Consider the following 10,021-nt stretch of genomic DNA (forward strand, 5'->3'; position numbering starts at 1 on the left):
TGACAGGCGGGACACCTATTGCGGACAGAAATTCGATCGAGGGCACTAGTTCAACCATTTTTATGAATTCCACCGTTTTTCAGGCTATTGTTTCGGCGTCACTTGGAGACACCTCCCTAAGGAAACGATGCCTAAAAGAAGCCATTCCACTCTGTCATTTCAAGGCAACATCTTTTAAATTCATCAGATATTAAAAATGTTACAAACCAGGATGCAAATCGTATAAACTGTGCTTCAGAAACCCTTTTAATTGGTTTCAATGGTTACTTTCCAGCACTTTCGGCACTCAGAAGCAGCACCGCTTTCAACATTCCGGCCAAAGGCTCTTTTCAGCCCAGAAGCTGTCATCCAGAAGCTCGCGCAGCCGGACACGCAAGGGCTCGATGTCTTCTTCCGGACTCAGACGGAGTCTGAAATCTGTCTGCAGCAGCTCCAGAATCTCGTCTTCACTCCGCAGGACTCGCTTTTCCAAGATGCCATCTACGGGGGACCAGCGGGTGAAGCGTGTCCTCAGCAGGTGCAGCCAGCATCCGTCGTCCTCGGAGCGCCGTCCTGCGAGAAGAAGGCGTCGCAAAATGCTGTCCGGATGGTTGGACGCGTGCCAGTTGATCGCCTCGAAATCCACCCACTCTAGATCGTATGGCTCAATCAGGAAGAACTTCTTCCAGCCACCACTTTTAGTGGGAAGAGAGAGCTCCACCGCTCCAGAGTCGTCCACTTCGCGGACGCGGTAAGGCGTCGTGTCTCCCCCTTTGAGGGGGAGTGCTCGCTCCATGCCAATGGACGCCTGGGCAACGTCCGCAATCCAGGGATCCCCACCGTCGGTCAACTGCACCAGAAGCGTAGCGTGGATGAGCCGCGTCTTCTCGGGCGCATCATCTGGAGTCGCGAGACAGAAGCGGGCCGCCCGTAGCTGCACTCGGTAGCCGAGTGCCTGCAGCAGTCGACCGAAGAGGCAGTTGAGCTCTAAGCAGTATCCTCCGCGTCCTCGCCGCGTCACCTTGTTCAGCACGACCTTGGAGTCAAGGGCGACGCTTCTTCCCAGCAAGATGTCCAGGTTTTCAAAAGTGACCCGCTCCAAATGGGCCCTGATGAGAGCGTTGAGGAACTCCAGACTCGGATTGACGGAACGTAATACACCCAGATGATCCAGGTAATCTTGCACCTCGATATCGGATAATGGCTCCATCGAGAATTTAGAAGTAGAAGCTTCCAGGTGATGCCGTCACTCAGCCTTTGTCCAAAACAAGAGTGCACTGTGAACCTCTACCAGAACACACGTGTTCCCGCTTGTCACGGAGAAGTCTTACTTAGTTCGAGGTGCTTGCGGACCGTTGGTTCCAGAGGCTGCTACAGACGCGCGGCGATGAAAGGATGCACGCTCGGCGAGCGGCCGTAGCATTCGCGGCGTCCCCTGTAGTATGTGGCGAGCAATGTTCGAGTCCTGCCGCTTCTTGCGGCGGTAGTCGTAAGCACTTCAGTCTGCGACCACACGCACACTGTATATCAAAATATATAAGCCCGTTATCGGTGGTTCACGACGATTCTCGAAGCACGTACACATGCCTGAGAGGGTCCCTAGTCACAGCTGCCTGGTTGTCGGATAGGCATGTTACCTGAGTTCATGACCCTTTCGCTAAAAGCAATGTCAAATGTTTGTTAAGATCAATTTCTCATTCCCATTTTTTCCTTTACCTGCCGTGTCAAGTCAACCGAGTGTTGTCCGATATCAGTGCACGTTAAAGAGTTCAAATAAAAATGAAAATTTTCTCTCAGAAAAGGAAATCACCCAGTAACTGTGGCGTGGTGCAGCTGTCACTTCTTCCTCCAGTATAATGTGGGAAATACCTGAATGATTCATTTTCCTTTAAAGCAACCCATCTGTAAACCTTGGGCAGGCCTGTGGCGCGTTGCATGTTGCGTGTTCGCGCCGTGGTGCCACCACAGAAAACGATAGCAGTGCGTCGTTAGTGTTAGTAAAGCGCAACTCGAGCTGGTCCTAACACAGATATAATTTTCCTAAGGCAATAAAGCGTGGTGCATAATTAAATAATCCTTCAAGTTAATTTGAGGTATAGAACAAGTGAGTACGTCGGTGGAAGAAGTGTAAATAGGTGTTTTGTGCACGTTATACATCACCTCCGTCAAACATGTTGAATTTAAATTTAAAAGGCTGTGCGCTAACCCTTCAAAAAACCCGTCAAAAAGCCTTACTAATGCACATGTTGAATAGCCGGCGAGATAGAGGAGGCGAAAATAGCGAACGCAACAGACGCAGCAAACGACCCCGGTGACCCTGTGCCCCTAACAGACTTGTTTTAAAAGCGATAAGTGAAAACCGGCGTCATGTAGAGCCTGTACTGAGCTGCCAAGTTGTGCGACAGTTTCATCTACAAATGATTACACGTGTACCTCAAATGTTCCTGTCGGCCATTGGTACATTTATCCCATCACGTGGAAAACGTTAACTAAAGAAACTGTTAGCGGCCCTCATGCCACTGACCGTTGTGCTTTGAAGTCACTACGGTAGAACGTGCAGGTGTTCTTCCTTGTGCGGTTTTCTAGATCACTTTTTTTCTTTTAGAGCTCTTTTCAAAGAACCTGTTAATACGATAAGAGGGAATAAAAAATGTATGTGCTGCTGTTTCGTGGGATGTGAAGTGCTGTTAGTGAGTGCACGAATGTGCACCCGCTGCCATCATGATACCCACTGATACTCAGGTATAGGCCGCCTTTATACGCGAAATGTTGAGACTGATAAATATTTGAATAGAGTATGCTCTCCATGTAGAAATTTTTGCGCTGATCTCTATAGCCACGGCCACCACTGCGGCCGCTCGCGAGATGAAGCGTTTGCCAACGCGCATGAAGCTCAGCTGCCACAAAATGATAACCAATACGCAGATGAGCGTGGCAGCAGTATGTAGGCGTCAAAATCACTAAGTCACCGCGCCTGCAGTGGCAAGTGCGAGTTCATTCAGTGGGTCATGCCATAGAGTTCGTAAATATTTCCAAGAGCATGTACGAAGGAAAATTCGGGAGAGGCCCTCGCTATCCGATCTGCACGCCAGAAAGTGTGCCGCAAGTCACGCGCTTTCGCAAGGACTACTGGGAGTCTCTGGCCGACGCCGCAGCCAGTAGTAACACTGGGCGCAGCGGCGTCGTCTGCTACTCTGTCTGCTGCGCATGCGCCAGCACGGTGCAGTTAATTTAATGATTAGTCGCGAGAGATTGCTCGGGAAGAGCAACCTGGGTCGCACAAGCTTCATCGGTGCCAGCACCTGCCATCGCAGGGCAGTGGCGCATCGCTTAACCGCTGTATCACTGTACCTGGAGTGGTATCAGGACTCCCACGAATGCATGAAAGAAAAATCGAGAATCACCAATTGCGCATGTATGGGCATTAAACCATTAATACTATCACGTCATATCCTTAAGGTGCACCTTAAGTGTCCTCTCCTTTTTTTCTGAAGCCACAGCTGAATTGCGGTAGACGGCTTCACGATCGTATATTGCACCCTGATATGGTGTAGTTTATGTATCACTCCGACTTCTTTCCCCTCCCCCCTCCACTTCACATTGACGGGGATAATCGTACAAGTCTGTTTCTTTTCTTTTTTAAACATCAAATGGTTTTTGCTCCCGTTGGCGGCGATACGCAGGTGACCCTGGCGCCAGAACGGAGGGAGAACTCGGAGCCGAACCTAAACGAACTTTGGCGAAGCTTACCGTCTCCCCCTAGTGTCTACTTGCTCCATTGCCATCGGAGCAGCGCATGCGTCAGCAACAACGATTTCTTTGTCCCGTGATGGCCGAAGACAGCGCACCGCGCGAAGGAGTCCACCATGGAGGAAGGAAAGAACTTCCTCCATGGAGTCTACGCTCTGTCCTGAAGCCCGAGCGGCGCAAGCGAGAGCCCCACTTGAATTTCTGTCCTAACGCCATGCGCGCGCCGGCGACCAATAAATCGAGAAGTCTGAAGCATGGGTCCCGTGGCGCCATCCATCAGCAGGGCGAGTAAACAGCTAAAATTTATTGGCCCTATCAACGCCCGCCTGTTAGAGCGCTGTCCAGCTGTCCGCGACGAAGAGAGGGGTTCATTGACACGAGGAGCAGTTAGGCTCGTTATGCTTTTAGGCCTGTGTCGAGTAGAGGGCGCGTGCTCTTTTACTGCGTTCTGCATTTCAGTGAGGTTGCACTGAGAGCTACTTAAGCCGAGCAATGGCGCCAGGTGACAGGAGATCTAGGAATCGTTTGTAGAAAGGAATTGCTTTGCGAGCTATACTCCAATGCTGAGGACCGCTGGACTGTATCGGCAACGCCAGGTTTATGCGGCTGCTCACGAAGGTTATAAGGTCACCGGAGAAGGCTAGCGCTTCTGCGGGACAAGCAGAAAAAAAAAACCATTCCATGCTTTCGTCTACTCTCGATTACGGGAAAGGCAGTTCGTCTTTTTTGGATCAAGAGTTCTGCGCGTCGGATGAGGGGCGTTTACTCCCGTTTTGTTGCTGCCAGGGAAGCAACAGTCACCGCATGCGTAAATACTTGCATCCTGTGCGTGTTCAGGGAAGGCTGCACGAGGTGCACGATATGCTGTACCGGAGATCACAGCGATCTTGCTTGATTATGGCGTTCAAGGTTAATCTTTGTCTGAAAGCTGAATTGCATGCAATTCTAGCTGCGTAGACGAGTTTGTATCTTTGCTCAGGGAAGAAGGCCACCCTCTTGCGGTGTCGCGCCAATTGCGCAATTCGAGCTCTAATCAATTATTTGAGTCGAGAAGCTGACGCCAGAAGACGTCCACCGAGCGCGAAGTTCTCGCCCCAGGGACATGCTGTCAGTAACCACGCTCCGTACTGTGACATTTAGCGTAAACTGGGAAGAGAGGTACACAGTGACGACGGTAGAAATGTGAGCGCCGGTCACTGTGCTGCTGTGCGCGCTGTTGCTGATAGCGCTGCTTTCAACCACTGCATCCTGGGGCTTTTAATTTCCTCCACCTCAGGAGGCTTCAGGCAGCAGCACTGCGAATTCTTAGGGGGAGGGAGCGGCACTTCCTTCAGCCGATGAAAGCAGTGAAGACGTTGAGGTCTCGAAGAGAGGCACGTCCAACATTCTTGGAGAAAAAATTTCGGTATTGGAAACATGTTAGGCACACTTATTGCAATAATGAAGGTAATGATCAATTCTTTTGTTGTGTGCTAAATATTTCTTTTAAAGTTTTCCCATCCCTCGCATCGAGCATCTAAGACTGCTATATAAAACCAGTGGGGAACCCGTTTGACTTTCGCAAAAACGTTAACAGCAAAAAAAAAAAGCCTATCGACAAGAGATTTGCGGATATATTGGTGCTCATAGTGAAAACATACAATATGTGACAAAACTGCGTTCACACTCATCCCGTTCAAGAATGCTTTTGTACAGAATTGCTGGGTCCGAGCCGCAGCATGAGAAAAACGATACAAGGTGTAAAATGTAGGAGCGATAAATAAGTCACAGCCAGTACGAACACATTACACAGGTGTGGCTTCTTTAACTCGTATTACAGCCTGCCTGTAAGCATCTTGTTCCCTATCTAATTCACCACTCTGGCCACGAGATTTTTTTCTCCGGCCCGCAACGACGTAGTCGCCAAGAGGGCAGCAGTTCGCGCAGCCGGACACGGAGGGGCTCAATGTCGTCTTCCAGACTGAGACGGAGTTTGAAAAGAAGCGTTTGCGGGACGGCAGGCTGGAAACGCTGATTGGTCGATGGGATGCGCTTCTCCGTGACGTTTTTTGACTTCGCCCTCGTTCTCAACCGGACGTGGCGTCAGCGCGCCTTTCTCGACCTCTCCCTAGAGCGCCTGGGGAATCGCTAGGTGCACCCGCCGCGCCGCGCGTGCGTGGTGAGCGGGCATGCCGCATTCGTTTCGTGATCCTCGGCGCGCTCGTTTCGAGGCGTGTGCAGCTATGGCGTTCGTGCGTGGTGCGCTCGGCGGCGACAGCCAGCTGAAATTTCTGTGCAGTTTTTGCTTGCGGCTTTCGCCGTTTCCCCAGGAGCACGTGGCTAGTGTCGTGCTCGTATTTAAAGTTTTTGCCGCGGCACTACAAGGATCCGCATCAGGCGCGCTTTGAGGACCGCCGTTTGACAGCTACGCTGACGCGCTTGTCGGGGGTGCGCATTCTCAACCCTGAGGTAAGGACTGAACTACATTGTCGCAAGTTTTCTCGTGCATTGAGGACTCACCAAATTGCGGTGCTTGTAACGAAACTTTTTTTTTTTTTGCAGCGTTGTTCCCTGGATATGCTTCTCGGAAGCCGATGTCATTGTTCGCCGCGGACGCTGGGCCTACTGCTCGCCGCCACGCCGCTGTAGGTTGACGTTGAAGAGCTGCTCCAAACGGCCCTTTTCAGGGCCGCTTCATTGCTTCCTGGAAGATTGCGGGCATCAATCTCGCGGCCGTGTTCCCTCTCTTTGTCGAAATCGGCGCCAGACATCAGAACCCGCGCTAGGCCTCGTTGCAGGGTTAAACGAGTGCAGTGTGGCTTTAGAGAAGTTATGACTTGCGCTTAGTCTATCTATATCATTCATTCAGTGCAGTGTGCCTTTGCTTCTTTAGCGACTTCTCACGCCTTGTCGAAATCGGATTTAAAGCTCACGCCACGCCTCGTTGAATGGGTTAACCGAGTGCAGCGCCTAGCTTTGTTTTTGTGTTCTAACCTGTAAGCAGTGCACCTTTCTTCGCTCCTTACTTTTGTTCTTTTCAGTCGTTTCCTGAATCCGTCGAAAGAGCCAGGCTTGCCGGATGGTTGTTCGCCGTGAATGGAACCACGAGGCGATCGCATCTGCATACACAGCACGACTTTGTTCCCTCGTGTTTTTTTTTACCAAGGATTGCTTCGACAGCTCGTGCAAAACGAGGACTGCGCACGCCGTGTCGTCGCTGCTTAGTGAAGAGGCACAAAACGGATGTCGTCCTTACTAAAGGCCCTTCTCGGGGCCACCTCAGTGTTTCCTGGCAGACCACGCGCTTTCCGCCCTGTGCACATGTTCCCCTCATTTGCAATCATTTGTAAGTTGCATATCAATGAATTAATAAATCAGTCAATGCACTTTATTTACCAGAAAAATCTCGCTGGCCACCCTGGGCTAAAAGCTGTGCACACAGCTTGACAAGGCCCAGGGGACCATTAGATGACAGTTTTGAACGTAGGAAAAACAAGTTGGTACTTTAAAAGAACATGGAAAGTACACCAAACAATATAAGAGATAAACATTACAATCGCGCATTACAGTAAAGAAAAAGAAAACACTTTGACAGCAGACATACAGTATCAATTTACACTATAATACATACAAAAATCACGACATTCAGCATTATGGCACGAAATATAAGAACAGCACATAAAGCAAAAAAGAATGCAAGTTACAATAGTACAGATAGATTAGCTGTTTACATTTGCATATGCATAAAATTAGTCCTCGTCTCCTTGGGCCTCCTTCAAATCCTGCAGAAGGCTTGAATTTGCAACTGCTAATATCAAAGAAGATTTAGAAGAACTTCAGTTTGGGATACACGGTGCATAGTACTTGAGAAAACAAACAATAGCGCCTACAATGACACACACAGAAGAATAACTATGCAGCACAAGCGCTATCCTGCGCTCTACAGTATGGAACTGTGACTGAAAAATGAACCTTCACGTCAGTGAAATATGAGCCTTTAGGCTGTCTACAAATTGTTATTACAGAAAGAAAGAAATATTAGTGAATGTTGTGTGAGAGGCTTGCATATTACTCTGTTTATTTATTTATTTACCCCTCAAGGCCAGTGGCATTACACAGATGTTAGGGTGGGCTTGTCTAAAAGGAAAGTAAAATAATAGAGCCCGGCCCGCACCGCTTAGAGCACAACGGGCTAGTGGCATTACACAGGGGGAATGGTAAATATACTAAAACTGAGAGAAAAATACAGTTGATTACATGAACATTAAACAGCGCCTGAATATACAATGTTAGCTAGTGCTACGCGGAACTGCTCGTAATTTTCAGTGCCGGCAACTTCTGCGGTAAGGTGGTTCCAGTCGCATGAGGTTCGCGGCAGGAATGACTGCGAGCAGCATTTTCTGTTGCATGACATACTTCCAACTTTGTGATAATGATCAATGCGGCGGGATACAGAAATTGTACGGGGGATGAGGTGATCACGAAGAGCGGGATGATGGTACAGCTTGTGGAACAGGGTGATACGAAACACTTTTCTACGCGATGTCAGTTATGGGAGGCAGATATTAGACTTCATAGCTGTGCGGTTGTAGTTAACAAGGATTAAACGCACAGAGTTATTTTGCACCAGCTCAAGATCATTAATGAAGTCATGAGCAGGGTGCCATACACGTGTTGCATGCTCGAGTTTTTATCGTATTAGTGTTTGATAAAGCAGTAGTTTCAAATTGGAAGGAACGTTAAAGAAGTTGCGACGTAAGTAGCAAAGCATGCGATTAGCATTTTCAATTATGTTCTCGGTATGAAGAGACCAGTTAAGATAATAAGTAATGTGGACGCCGATGCACTTATATGATGAGGCTGATTCCAACGAAATGTTATCGATGTAGTAGTGAGGTGGGACGGAAGTTTTTCTAGATACACGCATGACTTTGCATTTGTTCATATATAGCTGCATTCACCATTCTTCGCACTGAAGTCAGTGGCGGTCTCGTCAAGTAGTCCCCTGCTTTGTACGTTCACCTTGTTAGCGGCTGTCTTATTTCACACAATTCCACGTTCTACACGTTGATAGGTATCGTGTTCCTGCCTTGGTGGTAGTGGTTTATTTTTTAAAAAAAAAAGGAAGCAAAAGAGTGTTGCCGGCTGCGGCAATTGCTATCTAATATCTTAAGCACCCGAGCTGCAGCCGGCGGAAACGACAGGGAAAGGGAGAGGATAGTAAGGAGAAGTATAGAGGGGAGCGACAGCAAGAAAGGACAGGGGAGAGCTTTGTACACTATTTACAAAATACAAAAGTAATCAAGTTCCCGTCACCGTTGTCTTGCCATGCCGCCGGCGCGGCGGCGACGGCGGTGCCATTTACCTGCGGTTGCGGTGGCCAACAACCTCGTCGGCGGGAGGGGGGGGGGGGGGGGAGCCACCCATTCATGTCTTTATCCCACCAGGGACACAGCGACGCAAGCGAGGGGACCATCCCTTTCTGGCTTGACAAGGAGCGCCGACCAGCCGCCTTGGGGACTGAGGGCAGAACAAATTAAGCCACTTCCCAGAACTGATAAATGAAGGCCGCTAACCCCACTGGTGAAATGTCCGGGCAGGTGCTTTGACCTTAGTGGACATGTCGTGGCAATTATCTCAGACGTCGACTCGTTTCGCCTGGTATCGAAATGAATATTGCTCGCGTAAGCGTTAACATTCAAAGATTGAGTAATGGTATAACGTCTATACCTTTCGCCATTTATTTTTCAATAACAAAGCGCAAAAAAATTTTTGTGCAAATAAAATGAAAAATCGTTGTTTCTATTTTTTCTTTTTTTATATACAGCAGTCTGTCCGCTCCCCCTAAAACCACTCTCTGTGACCGCCACTGACTGAAGTAATGTAAGGTTGTTGGTGTTGGTTATTTCTCTAAAAATGACGCAAACATCAGCGAATAGGTGAATATGAGAATCCATAAGAGAGCGGGGATCATTAATGTTAGATCAGGAACAGTAGCTAGGGTCCAAGAACTGAACCTTGTGGAACTCCGGAAGACACCTCTGTAAAACAGGTGTTATAACCGTAAGCAATAACTAATTGTGAGCGATTAAGTAGACATTCAATCCATTTCAATAAGTTACAGTCAATATTAAGATGTTTTAGTTAGTGAGCCAAAAGGTTGTGACATACATCGTCGAAAGCCTTTGAAAAATTCAGAAATATACAGCCAGTTAGTGATGATAGGTCTAGAATACAGTGCAATGCATGTGTAAACTATATTAACTGTGTTTCGCAAGAGTAAGGTTTTCGAAAACAATGTTGCGCTGACATA

The 10,021-nt window shown here is 48.5% G+C and overlaps 1 long non-coding RNA gene across 1 annotated transcript; it reads left to right on the forward strand.

Moving 5' to 3' along the window:
- Positions 1–5,795: 5,795 nt before the first annotated feature.
- On the forward strand, positions 5,796–6,884 carry LOC149359503 (uncharacterized). Its single transcript, XR_016288274.1, has 3 exons — positions 5,796–6,177; positions 6,271–6,353; positions 6,750–6,884. It is a non-coding gene; the product is annotated as an uncharacterized LOC149359503 (long non-coding RNA).
- The last annotated feature ends 3,137 nt before the right edge of the window (positions 6,885–10,021 follow it).

The sequence above is a fragment of the Amblyomma mixtum genome, chromosome 2 (assembly GCF_055824585.1).
Source record: "Amblyomma mixtum isolate Tamu chromosome 2, ASM5582458v1, whole genome shotgun sequence".
Classification (NCBI taxonomy): Eukaryota; Metazoa; Arthropoda; class Arachnida; order Ixodida; family Ixodidae; genus Amblyomma; species Amblyomma mixtum.